Source organism: Eubalaena glacialis, unplaced genomic scaffold, assembly GCF_028564815.1.
Source record: "Eubalaena glacialis isolate mEubGla1 unplaced genomic scaffold, mEubGla1.1.hap2.+ XY H_2, whole genome shotgun sequence".
Classification (NCBI taxonomy): domain Eukaryota; kingdom Metazoa; phylum Chordata; class Mammalia; order Artiodactyla; family Balaenidae; genus Eubalaena; species Eubalaena glacialis.
The window spans coordinates 3107196-3132777 of NW_026871156.1; positions in this window are offsets into that span (position 1 = coordinate 3107196).

Sequence of the window (25582 nt, forward strand, 5' to 3'; positions counted from 1 at the left end):
TATTGTTTGTAGATTTTTGGATGGTGGCCCTTCTGAATGGGGTGAGCTGATACCTCTTTGTAATTTTGATTTGCATTTTTCTAATGACTAGTGATGTTGAGCATTCTTTCATGCGTTTGTTGGCTCTCTGTATATCTTCTTTGGAGTAATGTCTACTTAGTCTTCCGCCAATTTTGGTGTTGGTTCTTTGTTTTTTATTGATATTGAGCTGCCTGAATGTAAACTTTTGAAATTAATCATGTTTCACTTTGCTTCAACTGGAAAGGTCTTCTCAGATTATGTCTAAGTTTTCCATTTTTATTTTCCTTTCCATTTCTCTAGGAGGTGGGTCAAAAAGTTCTTGCTGTGATTTATGTCATAGAGTGTTCTCCCTATGTTTTCCTTTAAGAGTTTTAGAGTGTCTGCCCATAGACTTCAGGCTTTAATCCATTTTGAGTTTATTTTTCTGTATGGTGTCAAGGAGTGTTCTAATTTCATCCTTTTCCATGGAGCTCTCCACTTTTCCCAGCAACACTTACTTAAGAGGCTGTCTTTTCTCCATTGAGTATTCTTGTCTCCTTTAAAAAAGATAGGTAATCCTATGTGTGTGGGCTTATCTCTGCCTTTTTATCCTGTTCCATTGATCAACATTTCGGTTTTTTTGACAGTACGATACTGTCTTGACTACTGTAGCTTTGTGATACAGTCTGACATCAGGAAAAGTGATTCCTCCAGCTCCGTTTTGCTTTCTGAGGATTACTTTTGGCTGTTCAGGGTATTTTGTGTTTTCATACAAATTGTGAAAGTTTTTGTTCTAGTTTGGTGAAAAATGCCGTTGGTTGTATGACAAAGATTGCATTGAATCTGTGGATTCCTTTAGGTAGTATAGTCATTTTCACCATTTTCATTCTCCCAAGCCAAGTATATGGTATGTCTCTCCATTTGTTTCTATCGTCTTTATTTTTTTTTTTATCAGTGTCTTATAGTTATCTGCGCACAGGTCCTTTGTCTCCTTAGGTACGTTTATTCCTAGGCATTTTATTCATTTTGTTGCAGTGGTAAATCCCAATGTTTCCTTAAATTCTCTTTTAGATTTTTCTTCGGTAGTGCATAGGAAATCAAGAGATTTCTGTGCATTAATTTTTGTCCTGCTTTTTACGGGATTCATTGATTAGCTCTAGTCGTTTTATGGTAGCATCTTTAGGATTCTCAATGTGTAGCATCATGTCATCTGCAAAACAGTGACAGTTTTATTTCTTCTTTTCTGATTTCGATTCATTTATTTCTTTTTCTTCTCTGACCATTGTGGGTAAAACTTCCAAAACTCTGTGGAATAATAGCGATGAGACTGGGCAACCTTGTCTTGTTCATGACCTTAGGGGAAATATTTTCAGTTTCTCATGATAAACCAAGATGGTGGCTGTGGGTTTGTCATATATGGCCTTTATTATGTGGAGGTTTGTTCCGTCTATGCCTACTTTCTGGAAAGTTTGCAGCATAAATGAGTGTTGACTATTTTGTTTAATATAAATTTATGTGTATATTGATGTATTTATTTATTTATGGCCGTGTTCGGTGTTCGTGTCTGTTTGCAGGCTTTCTTTGTTGCTGCAAGCGGGGGCACTCTTCGTTGCAGTGCACGGGCTCTAGGTGCGTGGGATTCATTTCTTGTGGCACGCAGCCTCAGTACTTGTGTCTCGCAGGCTCTAGAGCGCAGGCTCACTAGTTGTGGTGCATGGGCTTAGCTGCTCCATGGCATGTGGGATCGTCCCAGACCACGGTTCGAACCCATACCCCTCGCATCGTCAGGCAGACTCTCAAACACTGCGCCACCTGGGAAGCCCTGGGTGTGGACTTTTGTGGAAAGCTTTTTCTGCATCTATTGAGATGATCACATGGTTGGTATCCCTCCATTTATGTATTTATTTTTCGATAGGTGGGCATTATCTACGTTGAAACATAATTGTTGCAAAATGTAATTCTGTATTGATTGTTTTTTTAACTTAATTTAATTTATTTCTTTTAGACAGCAGGTGTTTTTAGTCACCAATTTTATACACATCAGTGTATACTTGTCAATCCCTATCTCCCAATTCATCACAGCACCACCCCAAACCCTCCATCGCTTTCTCCCCTCGATGTCCACATGTTTGTTCTCTATGTCTGTGTCTCAATTGCTGCCCTGCAAACCGGTTCATCTGTACCATTTTTCTAGGTTCCACATATATGCATTAATAGAGAAGATTTGTTCTTCCCTTTCTGGCTTACTTCACTCTATGACAGCCTCTAAATCCATCCGCATCTCAACAAATGACCCGATGGCGTTCTTTTTATGGCTGAATAGTATTCCATTGCATATATGTATCACATCTTCTTTATCCATTCGTCTGTCAATGGGCATTTAGGTTGCTTCCATGACCTGGATATTGTAAATAGTGCTGCAATGAACATTGGGTGCATGTGTCCTTTTAATGATGGTCTTCTCTGGTTATATGCCCAGTAGTGGGATTGATGTGTTATATGGCATTTCTCTTTTTAGTTGTTTAAAGAAACTCCGTACCCTTCATCTTAGCAGCAGTATTAATTTACAGTCCCACCAACAGTGCAAGAGGGTTCCCTATTGGGCACACCCTCTGCAACATTTATTGTTTGTAGATTTTTGGATGGTGGCCCTTCTGAATGGGGTGAGCTGATACCTCTTTGTAATTTTGATTTGCATTTTTCTAATGACTAGTGATGTTGAGCATTCTTTCATGCGTTTGTTGGCTCTCTGTATATCTTCTTTGGAGTAATGTCTACTTAGTCTTCCGCCAATTTTGGTGTTGGTTCTTTGTTTTTTATTGATATTGAGCTGCCTGAATGTAAACTTTTGAAATTAATCATGTTTCACTTTGCTTCAACTGGAAAGGTCTTCTCAGATTATGTCTAAGTTTTCCATTTTTATTTTCCTTTCCATTTCTCTAGGAGGTGGGTCAAAAAGTTCTTGCTGTGATTTATGTCCTAGAGTGTTCTCCCTATGTTTTCCTTTAAGAGTTTTAGAGTGTCTGCCCATAGACTTCAGGCTTTAATCCATTTTGAGTTTATTTTTCTGTATGGTGTCAAGGAGTGTTCTAATTTCATTCTTTTCCATGGAGCTGTCCACTTTTCCCAGCACCACTTACTTAAGAGGCTGTCTTTTCTCCATTGAGTATTCTTGTCTCCTTTAAAAAAGATAGGTAATCCTATGTGTGTGGGCTTATCTCTGCCTTTGTATCCTGTTCCATTGATCAACATTTCGGTTTTTTTCACAGTACGATACTGTCTTGACTACTGTAGCTTTGTGATACAGTCTGACATCAGGAAAAGTGATTCCTCCAGCTCCGTTTTGCTTTCTGAGGATGACTTTTGGCTGTTCAGGGTATTTTGTGTTTTCATACAAATTGTGAAAGTTTTTGTTCTAGTTTGGTGAAAAATGCCGTTGGTTGTATGACAAAGATTGCGTTGAATCTGTGGATTCCTTTAGGTAGTATAGTCATTTTCACCATTTTCATTCTCCCAAGCCAAGTATATGGTATGTCTCTCCATCTGTTTGTATCGTCTTTATTTTTTTTTTTTTATCAGTGTCTTATAGTTATCTGCACACAGGTCCTTTGTCTCCTTAGGTACGTTTATTCCTAGGTACTTTATTCATTTTGTTGCAGTGGTAAATCTCAATGTTTCCTTAAATTCTCTTTTAGATTTTTCTTCGGTAGTGCATAGGAAAGCAAGAGATTTCTGTGCATTAATTTTTATCCTGCTACTTTACGGGATTCATTGATTAGCTCTAGTCGTTTTATGGTAGCATCTTTAGGATTCTCGATGTGTAGCATCATGTCATCTGCAAAACAGTGACAGTTTTATTTCTTCTTTTCTGGTTTCGATTCATTACTTTCTTTTTCTTCTCTGACCACTGTGGGTAAAACTTCCAAAACTCTGTGGAATAATAGCGATGAGACTGGGCAACCTTGTCTTGCTCATGACCTTAGGGGAAATATTTTCAGTTTCTCATGATAAACCAAGATGGTGGCTGTGGGTTTGTCATATATGGCCTTTATTATGTGGAGGTTTGTTCCGTCTATGCCTACTTTCTGGAAAGTTTGCAGCATAAATGAGTGTTGACTATTTTGTTTAATATAAATTTATGTGTATATTGATGTATTTATTTATTTATGGCCGTGTTCGGTCTTCGTGTCTGTTTGCAGGCTTTCTTTGTTGCTGCGAGCGGGGGCACTCTTCGTTGCAGTGCACGGGCTCTAGGTGCGTGGGATTCATTTCTTGTGGCACGCAGCCTCAGTACTTGTGTCTCGCAGGCTCTAGAGCGCAGGCTCAGTAGTTGTGGTGCATGGGCTTAGCTGCTCCATGGCATGTGGGATCGTCCCAGACCACAATTTGAACCCATACCCCTCGCATCGTCAGGCAGACTCTCAAACACTGCGCCACCTGGGAAGCCCTGGGTGTGGACTTTTGTGGAAAGCTTTTTCTGCATCTATTGAGATGATCACATGGTTGGTATCCCTCCATTTATTTATTTATTTTTCGATAGGTGGGCATTATCTACGTTGAAACATAATTGTTGCAAAATGTAATTCTGTATTTATTGTTTTCTTTAAGTTAATTTAATTTATTTCTTTTAGACAGCAGGTGTTTTTAGTCACCAATTTTATACACATCAGTGTATACTTGTCAATCCCTATCTCCCAATTCATCACAGCACCACCCCAAACCCTCCATCGCTTTCCCCCCTCGGTGTCCACATGTTTGTTCTCTATATCTGTGTCTCAATTGCTGCCCTGCAAACCGCTTCATCTGTACCATTTTTCTAGGTTCCACATATATGCATTACTAGAGAAGATTTGTTCTTCCCTTTCTGGCTTACTTCACTCTATGACAGCCTCTAAATCCATCCGCATCTCAACAAACGACCCGATGGCGTTCTTTTTATGGCTGAATAGTATTCCATTGCATATATGTATCACATCTTCTTTATCCATTCGTCTGTCAATGGGCATTTAGGTTGCTCCCATGACCTGGATATTGTAAATAGTGCTGCAATGAACATTGGGTGCATGTGTCCTTTTAATGATGGTCTTCTCTGGTTATATGCCCAGTAGTGGGATTGCTGTGTCATATGGCATTTCTCTTTTTAGTTGTTTAAAGAAACTCCGTACTCTTCATCTTAGCAGCAGTATTAATTTACAGTCCCACCAACAGTGCAAGAGGGTTCCCTATTGGGCACACCCTCTGCAACATTTATTGTTTGTAGATTTTTGGATGGTGGCCCTTTTGAATAGGGTGAGCTGATACCTCTTTGTAATTTTGATTTGCATTTTTCTAATGACTAGTGATGTTGAGCATTCTTTCATGCGTTTGTTGGCTCTCTGTATATCTTCTTTGGAGTAATGTCTACTTAGTCTTCCGCCAATTTTGGTGTTGGTTCTTTGTTTTTTATTGATATTGAGCTGCCTGAATGTAAACTTTTGAAATTAATCATGTTTCACTTTGCTTCAACTGGAAAGGTCTTCTCAGATTATGTCTAAGTTTTCCATTTTTATTTTCCTTTCCATTTCTCTAGGAGGTGGGTCAAAAAGTTCTTGCTGTGATTTATGTCATAGAGTGTTCTCCCTATGTTTTCCTTTAAGAGTTTTAGAGTGTCTGCCCATAGACTTCAGACTTTAATCCATTTTGAGTTTAATTTTCTGTATGGTGTCAAGGAGTGTTCTAATTTCATCCCTTTCCATGGAGCTCTCCACTTTTCCCAGCACCACTTACTTAAGAGGCTGTCTTTTCTCCATTGAGTATTCTTGTCTCCTTTAAAAAAGATAGGTAATCCTATGTGTGGGGGCTTATCTCTGCCTTTTTATCCTGTTCCATTGATCAACATTTCGGTTTTTTTCACAGTACAATACTGTCTTGACTACTGTAGCTTTGTGATACAGTCTGACATCAGGAAAAGTGATTCCTCCAGCTCCGTTTTGCTTTCTGAGGATGACATTTGGCTGTTCAGGGTATTTTGTGTTTTCATACAAATTGTGAAAGTTTTTGTTCTAGTTTGGTGAAAAATGCCGTTGGTTGTATGACAAAGATTGCGTTGAATCTGTGGATTCCTTTAGGTAGTATAGTCATTTTCACCATTTTCATTCTCCCAAGCCAAGTATATGGTATGTCTCTCCATCTGTCTGTATCGTCTTTATTTTTTTTTTTTATCAGTGTCTTATAGTTATCTGCACACAGGTCCTTTGTCTCCTTAGGTACGTTTATTCCTAGGTACTTTATTCATTTTGTTGCAGTGGTAAATCTCAATGTTTCCTTAAATTCTCTTTTAGATTTTTCTTCGGTAGTGCCTAGGAAAGCAAGAGATTTCTGTGCATTAATTTTTATCCTGCTACTTTACGGGATTCATTGATTAGCTCTAGTCGTTTTATGGTAGCATCTTTAGGATTCTCGATGTGTAGCATCATGTCATCTGCAAAACAGTGACAGTTTTATTTCTTCTTTTCTGATTTCAATTCATTTATTTCTTTTTCTTCTCTGACCACTGTGGGTAAAACTTCCAAAACTCTGTGGAATAATAGCGATGAGACTGGGCAACCTTGTCTTGTTCATGACCTTAGTGGAAATATTTTCAGTTTCTCATGAGAAACCAAGATGGTGGCTGTGGGTTTGTCATATACGGCCTTTATTATGTGGAGGTTTGTTCCGTCTATGCCTACTTTCTGGAAAGTTTGCAGCATAAATGAGTGTTGACTATTTTGTTTAATATAAATTTATGTGTATATTGATGTATTTATTTATTTATGGCCGTGTTCGGTCTTCGTGTCTGTTTGCAGGCTTTCTTTGTTGCTGCGAGCCGGGGCACTCTTCGTTGCAGTGCACGGGCTCTAGGTTCGTGGGATTCATTTCTTGTGGCACGCAGCCTCAGTAGTTGTGTCTCGCAGGCTCTAGAGGGCAGGCTCAGTAGTTGTGGTGCATGGGCTGAGCTGCTCCATGGCATGTGGGATCGTCCCAGACCACGGTTCGAACCCATACCCCTCGCATCGTCAGGCAGACTCTCAAACACTGCACCACCTGGGAAGCCCTGGGTGTGGACTTTTGTGGAAAGCTTTTTCTGCATCTATTGAGATGATCACATGGTTGGTATCCCTCCATTTATTTATTTATTTTTCGATAGGTGGGCATTATCTACGTTGAAACATAATTGTTGCCAAATGTAATTCTGTATTGATTGTTTTTTTAACTTAATTGAATTTATTTCTTTTAGACAGCAGGTGTTTTTAGTCACCAATTTTATACACATCAGTGTATACTTGTCAATCCCTATCTCCCAATTCATCACAACACCACCCCAAACCCTCCATCGCTTTCCCCCCTCGGTGTCCACATGTTTGTTCTCTATGTCTGTGTCTCAATTGCTGCCCTGCAAACCGGTTCATCTGTACCATTTTTCTAGGTTCCACATATATGCATTAATAGAGAAGATTTGTTCTTCCCTTTCTGGCTTACTTCACTCTATGACAGCCACTAAATCCATCCGCATCTCAACAAATGACCCGATGGCGTTCTTTTTATGGCTGAATAGTATTCCATTGCATATTTGTATCACATCTTCTTTATCCATTCGTCTGTCAATGGGCATTTAGGTTGCTTCCATGACCTGGATATTGTAAATAGTGCTGCAATGAACATTGGGTGCATGTGTCCTTTTAATGATGGTCTTCTCTGGTTATATGCCCAGTAGTGGGATTGCTGTGTCATATGGCATTTCTCTTTTTAGTTGTTTAAAGAAACTCCGTACTCTTCATCTTAGCAGCAGTATTAATTTACAGTCCCACCAACAGTGCAAGAGGGTTCCCTATTGGGCACACCCTCTGCAACATTTATTGTTTGTAGATTTTTGGATGGTGGCCCTTCTGAATGGGGTGAGCTGATACCTCTTTGTAATTTTGATTTGCATTTTTCTAATGACTAGTGATGTTGAGCATTCTTTCATGCGTTTGTTGGCTCTCTGTATATCTTCTTTGGAGTAATGTCTACTTAGTCTTCCGCCAATTTTGGTGTTGGTTCTTTGTTTTTTATTGATATTGAGCTGCCTGAATGTAAACTTTTGAAATTAATCATGTTTCACTTTGCTTCAACTGGAAAGGTCTTCTCAGATTATGTCTAAGTTTTCCATTTTTATTTTCCTTTCCATTTCTCTAGGAGGTGGGTCAAAAAGTTCTTGCTGTGATTTATGTCATAGAGTGTTCTCCCTATGTTTTCCTTTAAGAGTTTTAGAGTGTCTGCCCATAGACTTCAGGCTTTAATCCATTTTGAGTTTATTTTTCTGTATGGTGTCAAGGAGTGTTCTAATTTCATCCTTTTCCATGGAGCTGTCCACTTTTCCCAGCACCACTTACTTAAGAGGCTGTCTTTTCTCCATTGAGTATTCTTGTCTCCTTTAAAAAAGATAGGTAATCCTATGTGTGTGGGCTTATCTCTGCCTTTTTATCCTGTTCCATTGATCAACATTTCGGTTTTTTTCACAGTACGATACTGTCTTGACTACTGTAGCTTTGTGATACAGTCTGACATCAGGAAAAGTGATTCCTCCAGCTCCGTTTTGCTTTCTGAGGATTACTTTTGGCTGTTCAGGGTATTTTGTGTTTTCATACAAATTGTGAAAGTTTTTGTTCTAGTTTGGTGAAAAATGCCGTTGGTTGTATGACAAAGATTGCGTTGAATCTGTGGATTCCTTTAGGTAGTATAGTCATTTTCACCATTTTCATTCTCCCAAGCCAAGTATATGGTATGTCTCTCCATCTGTTTGTATTGTTTTTATTTTTTTTTTTTTATCAGTGTCTTATAGTTATCTGCACACAGGTCCTTTGTCTCCTTAGGTACGTTTATTCCTAGGTACTTTATTCATTTTGTTGCAGTGGTAAATCTCAATGTTTCCTTAAATTCTCTTTTAGATTTTTCTTCGGTAGTGCATAGGAAAGCAAGAGATTTCTGTGCATTAATTTTTATCCTGCTACTTTACGGTATTCATTGATTAGCTCTAGTCGTTTTATGGTAGCATCTTTAGGATTCTCGATGTGTAGCATCATGTCATCTGGAAAACAGTGACAGTTTTATTTCTTCTGTTCTGATTTTGATTCATTTATTTCTTTTTCTTCTTTGACAACTGTGGGTAAAACTTCCAAAACTCTGTGGAATAATAGCGATGAGACTGGGCAACCTTGTCTTGCTCATGACCTTAGGGGAAATATTTTCAGTTTCTCATGATAAACCAAGATGGTGGCTGTGGGTTTGTCATATATGGCCTTTATTATGTGGAGGTTTGTTCCATCTATGCCTACTTTCTGGAAAGTTTGCAGCATAAATGAGTGTTGACTATTTTGTTTAATATAAATTTATGTGTATATTGATGTATTTATTTATTTATGGCCGTGTTCGGTCTTCGTGTCTGTTTGCAGGCTTTCTTTGTTGCTGCGAGCGGAGGCACTCTTCGTTGCAGTGCCCGGGCTCTCGGTGCGTGGGATTCATTTCTTGTGGCACGCAGCATCAGTACTTGTGTCTCGCAGGCTCTAGAGCGCAGGCTCAGTAGTTGTGGTGCATGGGCTTAGCTGCTCCATGGCATGTGGGATCGTCCCAGACCACGGTTCGAACCCATACCCCTCGCATCGTCAGGCAGACTCTCAAACACTGCGCCACCTGGGAAGCCCTGGGTGTGGACTTTTGTGGAAAGCTTTTTCTGCATCTATTGAGATGATCACATGGTTGGTATCCCTCCATTTATTTATTTATTTTTCGATAGGTGGGCATTATCTACGTTGAAACATAATTGTTGCAAAATGTAATTCTGTATTTATTGTTTTTTTTAAGTTAATTTAATTTATTTCTTTCAGACAGCAGGTGTTTTTCGTCACCAATTTTATACACATCAGTGTATACTTGTCAATCCCTATCTCCCAATTCATCACAGCACCACTCCAAACCCTCCATCGCTTTCCCCCCTCGGTGTCCACATGTTTGTTCTCTATGTCTGTGTCTCAATTGCTGCCCTGCAAACCGGTTCATCTGTACCATTTTTCTAGGTTCCACATATATGCATTACTAGAGAAGATTTGTTCTTCCCTTTCTGGCTTACTTCACTCTATGACAGCCTCTAAATCCATCCGCATCTCAACAAATGACCCGATGGCGTTCTTTTTATGGCTGAATAGTATTCCATTGCATATATGTATCACATCTTCTTTATCCATTCGTCTGTCAATGGGCATTTAGGTTGCTTCCATGACCTGGATATTGTAAATAGTGCTGCAATGAACATTGGGTGCATGTGTCCTTTGAATGATGGTCTTCTCTGGTTATATGCCCAGTAGTGGGATTGCTGTGTCATATGGCATTTCTCTTTTTAGTTGTTTAAAGAAACTCCGTACTCTTCATCTTAGCAGCAGTATTAATTTACAGTCCCACCAACAGTGCAAGAGGGTTCCCTATTGGGCACACCCTCTGCAACATTTATTGTTTGTAGATTTTTGGATGGTGGCCCTTCTGAATGGGGTGAGCTGATACCTCTTTGTAATTTTGATTTGCATTTTTCTAATGACTAGTGATGTTGAGCATTCTTTCATGCGTTTGTTGGCTCTCTGTATATCTTCTTTGGAGTAATGTCTACTTAGTCTTCCGCCAATTTTGGTGTTGGTTCTTTGTTTTTTATTGATATTGAGCTGCCTGAATGTAAACTTTTGAAATTAATCATGTTTCACTTTGCTTCAACTGGAAAGGTCTTCTCAGATTATGTCTAAGTTTTCCATTTTTATTTTCCTTTCCATTTCTCTAGGAGGTGGGTCAAAAAGTTCTTGCTGTGATTTATGTCATAGAGTGTTCTCCCTATGTTTTCCTTTAAGAGTTTTAGAGTGTCTGCCCATAGACTTCAGGCTTTAATCCATTTTGAGTTTATTTTTCTGTATGGTGTCAAGGAGTGTTCTAATTTCATCCTTTTCCATGGAGCTGTCCACTTTTCCCAGCACCACTTACTTAAGAGGCTGTCTTTTCTCCATTGAGTATTCTTGTCTCCTTTAAAAAAGATAGGTAATCCTATGTGTGTGGGCTTATCTCTGCCTTTTTATCCTGTTCCATTGATCAACATTTCGGTTTTTTTCACAGTACGATACTGTCTTGACTACTGTAGCTTTGTGATACAGTCTGACATCAGGAAAAGTGATTCCTCCAGCTCCGTTTTGCTTTCTGAGGATTACTTTTGGCTGTTCAGGGTATTTTGTGTTTTCATACAAATTGTGAAAGTTTTTGTTCTAGTTTGGTGAAAAATGCCGTTGGTTGTATGACAAAGATTGCGTTGAATCTGTGGATTCCTTTAGGTAGTATAGTCATTTTCTCCATTTTCATTCTCCCAAGCCAAGTATATGGTATGTCTCTCCATCTGTCTGTATCGTCTTTATTTTTTTTTTTTATCAGTGTCTTATAGTTATCTGCACACAGGTCCTTTGTCTCCTTAGGTACGTTTATTCCTAGGTACTTTATTCATTTTGTTGCAGTGGTAAATCTCAATGTTTCCTTAAATTCTCTTTTAGATTTTTCTTCGGTAGTGCCTAGGAAAGCAAGAGATTTCTGTGCATTAATTTTTATCCTGCTACTTTACGGGATTCATTGATTAGCTCTAGTCGTTTTATGGTAGCATCTTTAGGATTCTCGATGTGTAGCATCATGTCATCTGCAAAACAGTGACAGTTTTATTTCTTCTTTTCTGATTTCAATTCATTTATTTCTTTTTCTTCTCTGACCACTGTGGGTAAAACTTCCAAAACTCTGTGGAATAATAGCGATGAGACTGGGCAACCTTGTCTTGTTCATGACCTTAGGGGCAATATTTTCAGTTTCTCATGAGAAACCAAGATGGTGGCTGTGGGTTTGTCATATATGGCCTTTATTATGTGGAGGTTTGTTCCGTCTATGCCTACTTTCTGGAAAGTTTGCAGCATAAATGAGTGTTGACTATTTTGTTTAATATAAATTTATGTGTATATTGATGTATTTATTTATTTATGGCCGTGTTCCGTCTTCGTGTCTGTTTGTAGGCTTTCTTTGTTGCTGCGAGCCGGGGAACTCTTCGTTGCAGTGCACGGGCTCTAGGTTCGTGGGATTCATTTCTTGTGGCACGCAGCCTCAGTAGTTGTGTCTCGCAGGCTCTAGAGGGCAGGCTCAGTAGTTGTGGTGCATGGGCTGAGCTGCTCCATGGCATGTGGGATCGTCCCAGACCACGGTTCGAACCCATACCCCTCGCATCGTCAGGCAGACTCTCAAACACTGCGCCACCTGGGAAGCCCTGGGTGTGGACTTTTGTGGAAAGCTTTTTCTGCATCTATTGAGATGATCACATGGTTGGTATCCCTCCATTTATTTATTTATTTTTCGATAGGTGGGCATTATCTACGTTGAAACATAATTGTTGCCAAATGTAATTCTGTATTGATTGTTTTTTTAACTTAATTGAATTTATTTCTTTTAGACAGCAGGTGTTTTTAGTCACCAATTTTATACACATCAGTGTATACTTGTCAATCCCTATCTCCCAATTCATCACAGCACCACCCCAAACCCTCCATCGCTTTCCCCCCTCGGTGTCCACATGTTTGTTCTCTATGTCTGTGTCTCAATTGCTGCCCTGCAAACCGGTTCATCTGTACCATTTTTCTAGGTTCCACATATATGCATTAATAGAGAAGATTTGTTCTTCCCTTTCTGGCTTACTTCACTCTATGACAGCCTCTAAATCCATCCGCATCTCAACAAATGACCCGATGGCGTTCTTTTTATGGCTGAATAGTATTCCATTGCATATATGTATCACATCTTCTTTATCCATTCGTCTGTCAATGGGCATTTAGGTTTCTCCCATGACCTGGATATTGTAAATAGTGCTGCAATGAACATTGGGTGCATGTGTCCTTTGAATGATGGTCTTCTCTGGTTATATGCCCAGTAGTGGGATTGCTGTGTCATATGGCATTTCTCTTTTTAGTTGTTTAAAGAAACTCCGTACTCTTCATCTTAGCAGCAGTATTAATTTACAGTCCCACCAACAGTGCAAGAGGGTTCCCTATTGGGCACACCCTCTGCAACATTTATTGTTTGTAGATTTTTGGATGGTGGCCCTTCTGAATAGGGTGAGCTGATACCTCTTTGTAATTTTGATTTGCATTTTTCTAATGACTAGTGATGTTGAGCATTCTTTCATGCGTTTGTTGGCTCTCTGTATATCTTCTTTGGAGTAATGTCTCCTTAGTCTTCCGCCAATTTTTGTGTTGGTTCTTTGTTTTTTATTGATATTGAGCTGCCTGAATGTAAACTTTTGAAATTAATCATGTTTCACTTTGCTTCAACTGCAAAGGTCTTCTCAGATTATATCTAAGTTTTCCATTTTTATTTTCCTTTCCATTTCTCTAGGAGGTGGGTCAAAAAGTTCTTGCTGTGATTTATGTCATAGAGTGTTCTCCCTATGTTTTCCTTTAAGAGTTTTAGAGTGTCTGCCCATAGATTTCAGGCTTTAATCCATTTTGAGTTTATTTTTCTGTATGGTGTCAAGGAGTGTTCTAATTTCATTCTTTTCCATGGAGCTGTCCACTTTTCCCAGCACCACTTACTTAAGAGGCTGTCTTTTCTCCATTGAGTATTCTTGTCTCCTTTAAAAAAGATAGGTAATCCTATGTGTGTGGGCTTATCTCTGCCTTTTTATCCTGTTCCATTGATCAACATTTCGGTTTTTTTCACAGTACGATACTGTCTTGACTACTGTAGCTTTGTGATACAGTCTGACATCAGGAAAAGTGATTCCTCCAGCTCCGTTTTGCTTTCTGAGGATGACTTTTGGCTGTTCAGGGTATTTTGTGTTTTCATACAAATTGTGAAAGTTTTTGTTCTAGTTTGGTGAAAAATGCCGTTGGTTGTATGACAAAGATTGCGTTGAATCTGTGGATTCCTTTAGGTAGTATAGTCATTTTCACCATTTTCATTCTCCCAAGCCAAGTATATGGTATGTCTCTCCATCTGTTTGTATCGTCTTTATTTTTTTTTTTTTTATCAGTGTCTTATAGTTATCTGCGCACAGGTCCTTTGTCTCCTTAGGTACGTTTATTCCTAGGTACTTTATTCATTTTGTTGCAGTGGTAAATCTCAATGTTTCCTTAAATTCTCTTTTAGATTTCTCTTCGGTAGTGCATAGGAAAGCAAGAGATTTCTGTGCATTAATTTTTATCCTGCTACTTTACGGGATTCATTGATTAGCTCTAGTCGTTTTATGGTAGCATCTTTAGGATTCTCGATGTGTAGCATCATGTCATCTGCAAAACAGTGACAGTTTTATTTCTTCTTTTCTGATTTCGATTCATTTATTTCTTTTTCTTCTCTGACCACTGTGGGTAAAACTTCCAAAACTCTGTGGAATAATAGCGATGAGACTGGGCAACCTTGTCTTGCTCATGACCTTAGGGGAAATATTTTCAGTTTCTCATGATAAACCAAGATGGTGGCTGTGGGTTTGTCATATATGGCCTTTATTATGTGGAGGTTTGTTCCGTCTATGCCTACTTTCTGGAAAGTTTGCAGCATAAATGAGTGTTGACTATTTTGTTTAATATAAATTTATGTGTATATTGATGTATTTATTTATTTATGGCCGTGTTCGGTCTTCGTGTATGTTTGCAGGCTTTCTTTGTTGCTGCGAGCGGGGGCGCTCTTCGTTGCAGTGCACGGGCTCTAGGTGCGTGGGATTCATTTCTTGTGGCACGCAGCCTCAGTAGTTGTGTCTCGCAGGCTCTAGAGCGCAGGCTCAGTAGTTGTGGTGCATGGGCTTAGCTGCTCCATGGCATGTGGGATCGTCCCAGACCACGGTTAGAACCCATACCCCTCGCATCGTCAGGCAGACTCTCAAACACTGCGCCACCTGGGAAGCCCTGGGTGTGGACTGTTGTGGAAAGCTTTTTCTGCATCTATTGAGATGATCACATGGTTGGTTTCCCTCCATTTATTTATTTATTTTTCGATAGGTGGGCATTATCTACGTTGAAACATCATTGTTGCAAAATGTAATTCTGTATTTATTGTTTTTCTTAAGTTAATTTAATTTATTTCTTTTAGACAGCAGGTGTTTTTAGTCACCAATTTTATACACATCAGTGTATTCTTGTCAATCCCTATCTTCCAATTCATCACAGCACCACCCCAAACCCTCCATCGCTTTCCCCCCTCGGTGTCCACATGTTTGTTCTCTATGTCTGTGTCTCAATTGCTGCCCTGCAAACCGCTTCATCTGTACCATTTTTCTAGGTTCCACATATATGCATTAATAGAGAAGATTTGTTCTTCCCTTTCTGGCTTACTTCACTCTATGACAGCCTCTAAATCCATCCGCATCTCAACAAATGACCCGATGGCGTTCTTTTTATGGCTGAATAGTATTCCATTGCATATATGTATCACATCTTCTTTATCCATTCGTCTGTCAATGGGCATTTAGGTTGCTTCCATGACCTGGATATTGTAAATAGTGCTGCAATGAACATTGGGTGCATGTGTCCTTTGAATGATGGTCTTCTCTGGTTATATGCCCAGTAGTGGGATTGCTGTGTCATATGGCATTTCTCTTTTTAGTTGTTTAAAGAAACTCCGTACTCTTCATCTTAGCAGCAGTATTAATTTACAGTCCCACCAACAGTGCAAGAGGGTTCCCTATTGGGCACACCCTCTGCAACATTTATTGTTTGTAGATTTTTGGATGGTGGCCCTTCTGAATGGGGTGAGCTGATATCTCTTTGTAATTTTGATTTGCATTTTTCTAATGACTAGTGATGTTGAGCATTCTTTCATGCGTTTGTTGGCTCTCTGTATATCTTCTTTGGAGTAATGTCTACTTAGTCTTCCGCCAATTTTGGTGTTGGTTCTTTGTTTTTTATTGATATTGAGCTGCCTGAATGTAAACTTTTGAAATTAATCATGTTTCACTTTGCTTCAACTGGAAAGGTCTTCTCAGATTATGTCTAAGTTTTCCATTTTTATTTTCCTTTCCATTTCTCTAGGAGGTGGGTCAAAAAGTTCTTGCTGTGATTTATGTCATAGAGTGTTCTCCCTATGTTTTCCTTTAAGAGTTTTAGAGTGTCTGCCCATAGACTTCAGGCTTTAATCCATTTTGAGTTTATTTTTCTGTATGGTGTCAAGGAGTGTTCTAATTTCATCCTTTTCCATGGAGCTCTCCACTTTTCCCAGCACCACTTACTTAAGAGGCTGTCTTTTCTCCATTGAGTATTCTTGTCTCCTTTAAAAAAGATAGGTAATCCTATGTGTGTGGGCTTATCTCTGCCTTTTTATCCTGTTCCATTGATCAACATTTCGGTTTTTTTCACAGTACGATACTGTCTTGACTACTGTAGCTTTGTGATACAGTCTGACATCAGGAAAAGTGATTCCTCCAGCTCCGTTTTGCTTTCTGAGGATTACTTTTGGCTGTTCAGGGTATTTTGTGTTTTCATACAAATTGTGAAAGTTTTTGTTCTAGTTTGGTGAAAAATGCCATTGGTTGTATGACAAAGATTGCGTTGAATCTGTGGATTCCTTGAGGTAGTATAGTCATTTTCACCATTTTCATTCTCCCAAGCCAAGTATATGGTATGTCTCTCCATCTGTTTGTATCGTCTTTATTTTTTTTTTTTTTATCAGTGTCTTATAGTTATCTGCGCACAGGTCCTTTGTCTCCTTAGGTACGTTTATTCCTAGGTACTTTATTCATTTTGTTGCCGTGGTAAATCTCAATGTTTCCTTAAATTCTCTTTTAGATTTTTCTTCGGTAGTGCATAGGACAGTAAGAGATTTCTGTGCATTAATTGTTACCCTGCTACTTTACGGGATTCATTGATTAGCTCTAGTCGTTTTATGGTAGCATCTTTAGGTTTCTCGATGTGTAGCATCATGTCATCTGCAAAACAGTGACAGTTTTATTTCTTCTTTTCTGATTTCGATTCATTTGTTTCTTTTTCTTCTCTGACCACTGTGGGTAAAACTTCCAAAACTCTGTGGAATAATAGCGATGAGACTGGGCAACCTTGTCTTGTTCATGACCTTAGGGGAAATATTTTCAGTTTCTCATGATAAACCAAGATGGTGGCTGTGGGTTTGTCATATATGGCCTTTATTATGTGGAGGTTTGTTCCGTCTATGCCTACTTTCTGGAAAGTTTGCAGCATAAATGAGTGTTGACTATTTTGTTTAATATAAATTTATGTGTATATTGATGTATTTATTTATTTATGGCCGTGTTCGGTCTTCGCGTCTGTTTGCAGGCTTTCTTTGTTGCTGCGAGCGGGGGCACTCTTCGTTGCAGTGCACGGGCTCTAGGTGCGTGGGATTCATTTCTTGTGGCACGCAGCCTCAGTAGTTGTGTCTCGCAGGCTCTAGAGCGCAGGCTCAGTAGTTGTGGTGCATGGGCTTAGCTGCTCCATGGCATGTGGGATCGTCCCAGACCACGGTTCGAACCCATACCCCTCGCATCGTCAGGCAGACTCTCAAACACTGCGCCACCTGGGAAGCCCTGGGTGTGGACTTTTGTGGAAAGCTTTTTCTGCATCTATTGAGATGATCACATGGTTGGTATCCCTCCATTTATTTATTTAGTTTTCGATAGGTGGGCATTATCTACGTTGAAACATAATTGTTGCCAAATGTAATTCTGTATTGATTGTTTTTTTAACTTAATTGAATTTATTTCTTTTAGACAGCAGGTGTTTTTAGTCACCAGTTTTTTACACATCAGTGTATACTTGTCAATCCCTATCTCCCAATTCATCACAGCACCACCCCAAACCCTCTATCGCTTTCCCCCCTCGGTGTCCACATGTTTGTTCTCTATGTCTGTGTCTCAATTGCTGCCCTGCAAACCGGTTCATCTGTACCATTTTTCTAGGGTCCACATATATGCATTAATAGAGAATATTTGTTCTTCCCTTTCTGGCTTACTTCACTCTATGACAGCCTCTAAATCCATCCGCATCTCAACAAATGACCCGATGGCGTTCTTTTTATGGCTGAATAGTATTCCATTGCATATATGTATCACATCTTCTTTATCCATTCGTCTGACAATGGGCATTTAGGTTGCTTCCATGACCTGGATATTGTAAATAGTGCTGCAATGAACATTGGGTGCATGTGTCCTTTTAATGATGGTCTTCTCTGGTTATATGCCCAGTAGTGGGATTGCTGTGTCATATGGCATTTCTCTTTTTAGTTGTTTAAAGAAACTCCGTACTCTTCATCTTAGCAGCAGTATTAATTTACAGTCCCACCAACAGTGCAAGAGGGTTCCCTATTGGGCACACCCTCTGCAACATTTATTGTTTGTAGATTTTTGGATGGTGGCCCTTCTGAATGGGGTGAGCTGATACCTCTTTGTAATTTTGATTTGCATTTTTCTAATGACTAGTGATGTTGAGCATTCTTTCATGCGTTTGTTGGCTCTCTGTATATCTTCTTTGGAGTAATGTCTACTTAGTCTTCCGCCAATTTTGGTGTTGGTTCTTTGTTTTTTATTGATATTGAACTGCCTGAATGTAAACTTTTGAAATTAATCATGTTTCACTTTGCTTCAACTGGAAAGGTCTTCTCAGATTATGTCTAAGTTTTCCATTTTTATTTTCCTTTCCATTTCTCTAGGAGGTGGGTCAAAAGTTCTTGCTGTGATTTATGTCATAGACTGTTCTCCCTATGTTTTCCTTTAAGAGTTTTAGAGTGTCTGCCCATAGACTTCAGGCTTTAATCCATTTTGAGTTTATTTTTCTGTATGGTGTCAAGGAGTGTTCTAATTTCATTCTTTTCCATGGAGCTGTCCACTTTTCCCAGCACCACTTACTTAAGAGGCTGTCTTTTCTCCATTGAGTATTCTTGTCTCCTTTAAAAAAGATAGGTAATCCTATGTGTGTGGGCTTATCTCTGCCTTTGTATCCTGTTCCATTGATCAACATTTCGGTTTTTTTCACAGTACGATACTGTCTTGACTACTGTAGCTTTGTGATACAGTCTGACATCAGGAAAAGTGATTCCTCCAGCTCCGTTTTGCTTTCTGAGGATTACTTTTGGCTGTTCAGGGTATTTTGTGTTTTCATACAAATTGTGAAAGTTTTTGTTCTACTTTGGTGAAAAATGCCGTTGGTTGTATGACAAAGATTGCGTTGAATCTGTGGATTCCTTTAGGTAGTATAGTCATTTTCACCATTTTCATTCTCCCAAGCCAAGTATATGGTATGTCTCTCCATCTGTTTGTATCGTCTTTATTTATTTTTTTTTTATCAGTGTGTTATAGTTATCTGCACACAGGTCCTTTGTCTCCTTAGGTACGTTTATTCCTAGGTACTTTATTCATTTTGTTGCCGTGGTAAATCTCAATGTTTCCTTAAATTCTCTTTTAGATTTTTCTTCGGTAGTGCCTAGGAAAGCAAGAGATTTCTGTGCATTAATTTTTATCCTGCTACTTTACGGGATTCATTGATTAGCTCTAGTCGTTTTATGGTAGCATCTTTAGGATTCTCGATGTGTAGCATCATGTCATCTGCAAAACAGTGACAGTTTTATTTCTTCTTTTCTGATTTCAATTCATTTGTTTCTTTTTCTTCTCTGACCACTGTGGGTAAAACTTCCAAAACTCTGTGGAATAATAGCGATGAGACTGGGCAACCTTGTCTTGTTCATGACCTTAGGGGAAATATTTTCAGTTTCTCATGATAAACCAAAATGGTGGCTGTGGGTTTGTCATATATGGCCTTTATTATGTGGAGGTTTGTTCCGTCTATGCCTACTTTCTGGAAAGTTTGCAGCATAAATGAGTGTTGACTATTTTGTTTAATATAAATTTATGTGTATATTGATGTATTTATTTATTTATGGCCGTGTTCGGTCTTCGCGTCTGTTTGCAGGCTTTCTTTGTTGCTGCGAGCGGGGGCACTCTTCGTTGCAGTGCACGGGCTCTAGGTGCGTGGGATTCATTTCTTGTGGCACGCAGCCTCAGTAGTTGTGTCTCGCAGGCTCTAGAGCGCAGGCTCAGTAGTTGTGGTGCATGGGCTTAGCTGCTCCATGGCATGTGGGATCGTCCCAGACCACGGTTCGAACCCATACCCCTCGCATCGTCAGGCAGACTCTCAAACACTGCGCCACCTGGGAAGCCCTGGGTGTGGACTTTTGTGGAAAGCTTTTTCTGCATCTATTGAGATGATCACATGGTTGGTATCCCTCCATTTATTTATTTATTTTTCGATAGGTGGGCATTATCTACGTTGAAACATAATTGTTGCAAAATGTAATTCTGTGTTTATTGTTTTTTTAACTTAATTTAATTTATTTCTTTTAGACAGCAGGTGTTTTTAGTCACCAGTTTTATACACATCAGTGTATACTTGTCAATCCCTATCTCCCAATTCATCACAGCACCACCCCAAACCCTCTATCGCTTTCCCGCCTCGGTGTCCACATGTTTGTTCTCTATGTCTGTGTCTCAATTGCTGCCCTGCACACCGGTTCATCTGTACCATTTTTCTAGGTTCCACATATATGCATTAATAGAGAAGATTTGTTCTTCCCTTTCTGGCTTACTTCACTCTATGACAGCCTCTAAATCCATCCGCATCTCAACAAATGACCCGATGGCGTTCTTTTTATGGCTGAATAGTATTCCATTGCATATATGTATCACATCTTCTTTATCCATTCGTCTGTCAATGGGCATTTAGGTTGCTCCCATGACCTGGATATTGTAAATAGTGCTGCAATGAACATTGGGTGCATGTGTCCTTTTAATGATGGTCTTCTCTGGTTATATGCCCAGTAGTGGGATTGCTGTGTCATATGGCATTTCTCTTTTTAGTTGTTTAAAGAAACTCCGTACTCTTCATCTTAGCAGCAGTATTAATTTACAGTCCCACCAACAGTGCAAGAGGGTTCCCTATTGGGCACACCCTCTGCAACATTTATTGTTTGTAGATTTTTGGATGGTGGCCCTTTTGAATAGGGTGAGCTGATACCTCTTTGTAATTTTGATTTGCATTTTTCTAATGACTAGTGATGTTGAGCATTCTTTCATGCGTTTGTTGGCTCTCTGAATATCTTCTTTGGAGTAATGTCTACTTAGTCTTCCGCCAATTTTTGTGTTGGTTCTTTGTTTTTTATTGATATTGAGCTGCCTGAATGTAAACTTTTGAAATTAATCATGTTTCACTTTGCTTCAACTGGAAAGGTCTTCTCAGATTATGTCTAAGTTTTCCATTTTTATTTTCCTTTCCATTTCTCTAGGAGGTGGGTCAAAAAGTTCTTGCTGTGATTTATGTCATAGAGTGTTCTCCCTATGTTTTCCTTTAAGAGTTTTAGAGTGTCTGCCCATAGACTTCAGACTTTAATCCATTTTGAGTTTATTTTTCTGTATGGTGTCAAGGAGTGTTCTAATTTCATCCCTTTCCATGGAGCTCTCCACTTTTCCCAGCACCACTTACTTAAGAGGCTGTCTTTTCTCCATTGAGTATTCTTGTCTCCTTTAAAAAAGATAGGTAATCCTATGTGTGTGGGCTTATCTCTGCCTTTTTATCCTGTTCCATTGATCAACATTTCGGTTTTTTTCACAGTACAATAATGTCTTGACTACTGTAGCTTTGTGATACAGTCTGACATCAGGAAAAGTGATTCCTCCAGCTCCGTTTTGCTTTCTGAGGATGACATTTGGCTGTTCAGGGTATTTTGTGTTTTCATACAAATTGTGAAAGTTTTTCTTCTAGTTTGGTGAAAAATGCCGTTGGTTGTATGACAAAGATTGCGTTGAATCTGTGGATTCCTTTAGGTAGTATAGTCATTTTCACCATTTTCATTCTCCCAAGCCAAGTATATGGTATGTCTCTCCATCTGTCTGTATCGTCTTTATTTTTTTTTTTTATCAGTGTCTTATAGTTATCTGCACACAGGTCCTTTGTCTCCTTAGGTACGTTTATTCCTAGGTACTTTATTCATTTTGTTGCAGTGGTAAATCTCAATGTTTCCTTAAATTCTCTTTTAGATTTTTCTTCGGTAGTGCCTAGGAAAGCAAGAGATCTCTGTGCATTAATTTTTATCCTGCTACTTTACGGGATTCATTGATTAGCTCTAGTCGTTTTATGGTAGCATCTTTAGGATTCTCGATGTGTAGCATCATGTCATCTGCAAAACAGTGACAGTTTTATTTCTTCTTTTCTGATTTCAATTCATTTATTTCTTTTTCTTCTCTGACCACTGTGGGTAAAACTTCCAAAACTCTGTGGAATAATAGCGATGAGACTGGGCAACCTTGTCTTGTTCATGACCTTAGGGGAAATATTTTCAGTTTCTCATGAGAAACCAAGATGGTGGCTGTGGGTTTGTCATATACGGCCTTTATTATGTGGAGGTTTGTTCCGTCTATGCCTACTTTCTGGAAAGTTTGCAGCATAAATGAGTGTTGACTATTTTGTTTAATATAAATTTATGTGTATATTGATGTATTTATTTATTTATGGCCGTGTTCGGTCTTCGTGTCTGTTTGCAGGCTTTCTTTGTTGCTGCGAGCCGGGGCACTCTTCGTTGCAGTGCACGGGCTCTAGGTTCGTGGGATTCATTTCTTGTGGCACGCAGCCTCAGTAGTTGTGTCTCGCAGGCTCTAGAGCGCAGGCTCAGTAGTTGTGGTGCATGGGCTTAGCTGCTCCATGGCATGTGGGATCGTCCCAGACCACGGTTCGAACCCATACCCCTCGCATCGTCAGGCAGACTCTCAAACACTGCGCCACCTGGGAAGCCCTGGGTGTGGACTTTTGTGGAAAGCTTTTTCTGCATCTATTGAGATGATCACATGGTTGGTATCCCTCCATTTATTTATTTATTTTTCGATAGGTGGGCATTATCTACGTTGAAACATAATTGTTGCCAAATGTAATTCTGTATTGATTGTTTTTTTAACTTAATTGAATTTATTTCTTTTAGACAGCAGGTGTTTTTAGTCACCAATTTTATACACATCAGTGTATACTTGTCAATCCCTATCTCCCAATTCATCACAGCACCACCCCAAACCCTCCATCGCTTTCCCCCCTCGGTGTCCACATGTTTGTTCTCTATGTCTGTGTCTCAATTGCTGCCCTGCAAACCGGTTCATCTGTACCATTTTTCTAGGTTCCACATATATGCATTAATAGAGAAGATTTGTTCTTCCCTTTCTGGCTTACTTCACTCTATGACAGCCTCTAAATACATCCGCATCTCAACAAATGACCCGATGGCGTTCTTTTTATGGCTGAATAGTATTCCATTGCATATATGTATCACATCTTCTTTATCCATTCGTCTGTCAATGGGCATTTAGGTTGCTTCCATGACCTGGATATTGTAAATAGTGCTGCAATGAACAGTGGGTGCATGTGTCCTTTTAATGATGGTCTTCTCTGGTTATATGCCCAGTAGTGGGATTGCTGTGTCATATGGCATTTCTCTTTTTAGTTGTTTAAAGAAACTCCGTACTCTTCATCTTAGCAGCAGTATTAATTTACAGTCCCACCAACAGTGCAAGAGGGTTCCCTATTGGGCACACCCTCTGCAACATTTATTGTTTGTAGATTTTTGGATGGTGGCCCATCTGAATGGGGTGAGCTGATACCTTTTTGTAATTTTGATTTGCATTTTTCTAATGACTAGTGATGTTGAGCATTCTTTCATGCGTTTGTTGGCTCTCTGTATATCTTCTTTGGAGTAATGTCTACTTAGTCTTCCGCCAATTTTGGTGTTGGTTCTTTGTTTTTTATTGATATTGAGCTGCCTGAATGTAAACTTTTGAAATTAATCATGTTTCACTTTGCTTCAACTGGAAAGGTCTTCTCAGATTATGTCTAAGTTTTCCATTTTTATTTTCCTTTCCATTTCTCTAGGAGGTGGGTCAAAAAGTTCTTGCTGTGATTTATGTCATAGAGTGTTCTCCCTATGTTTTCCTTTAAGAGTTTTAGAGTGTCTGCCCATAGACTTCAGGCTTTAATCCATTTTGAGTTTATTTTTCTGTATGGTGTCAAGGAGTGTTCTAATTTCATTCTTTTCCATGGAGCTGTCCACTTTTCCCAGCACCACTTACTTAAGAGGCTGTCTTTTCTCCATTGAGTATTCTTGTCTCCTTTAAAAAAGATAGGTAATCCTATGTGTGTGGGCTTATCTCTGCCTTTTTATCCTGTTCCATTGATCAACATTTCGGTTTTTTTCACAGTACGATACTGTCTTGACTACTGTAGCTTTGTGATACAGTCTGACATCAGGAAAAGTGATTCCTCCAGCTCCGTTTTGCTTTCTGAGGATGACTTTTGGCTATTCAGGGTATTTTGTGTTTTCATACAAATTGTGAAAGTTTTTGTTCTAGTTTGGTGAAAAATGCCGTTGGTTGTATGACAAAGATTGCGTTGAATCTGTGGATTCCTTTAGGTAGTATAGTCATTTTCACCATTTTCATTCTCCCAAGCCAAGTATATGGTATGTCTCTCCATCTGTCTGTATCGTCTTTATTTTTTTTTTTTATCAGTGTCTTATAGTTATCTGCACACAGGTCCTTTGTCTCCTTAGGTACGTTTATTCCTAGGTACTTTATTCATTTTGTTGCAGTGGTAAATCTCAATGTTTCCTTAAATTCTCTTTTAGATTTTTCTTCGGTAGTGCCTAGGAAAGCAAGAGATTTCTGTGCATTAATTTTTATCCTGCTACTTTACGGGATTCATTGATTAGCTCTAGTCGTTTTATGGTAGCATCTTTAGGATTCTCGATGTGTAGCATCATGTCATCTGCAAAACAGTGACAGTTTTATTTCTTCTTTTCTGATTTCAATTCATTTATTTCTTTTTCTTCTCTGACCAGTGTGGGTAAAACTTCCAAAACTCTGTGGAATAATAGCGATGAGACTGGGCAACCTTGTCTTGTTCATGACCTTAGGGGAAATATTTTCAGTTTCTCATGAGAAACCAAGATGGTGGCTGTGGGTTTGTCATATACGGCCTTTATTATGTGGAGGTTTGTTCCGTCTATGCCTACTTTCTGGAAAGTTTGCAGCATAAATGAGTGTTGACTATTTTGTTTAATATAAATTTATGTGTATATTGATGTATTTATTTATTTATGGCCGTGTTCGGTCTTCGTGTCTGTTTGCAGGCTTTCTTTGTTGCTGCGAGCCGGGGCACTCTTCGTTGCAGTGCACGGGCTCTAGGTTCGTGGGATTCATTTCTTGTGGCACGCAGCCTCAGTAGTTGTGTCTCACAGGCTCTAGAGGGCAGGCTCAGTAGTTGTGGTGCATGGGCTGAGCTGCTCCATGGCATGTGGGATCGTCCCAGACCACGGTTCGAACCCATACCCCTCGCATCGTCAGGCAGACTCTCAAACACTGCGCCACCTGGGAAGCCCTGGGTGTGGACTTTTGTGGAAAGCTTTTTCTGCATCTATTGAGATGATCACATGGTTGGTATCCCTCCATTTATTTATTTATTTTTCGATAGGTGGGCATTATCTACGTTGAAACATAATTGTTGCAAAATGT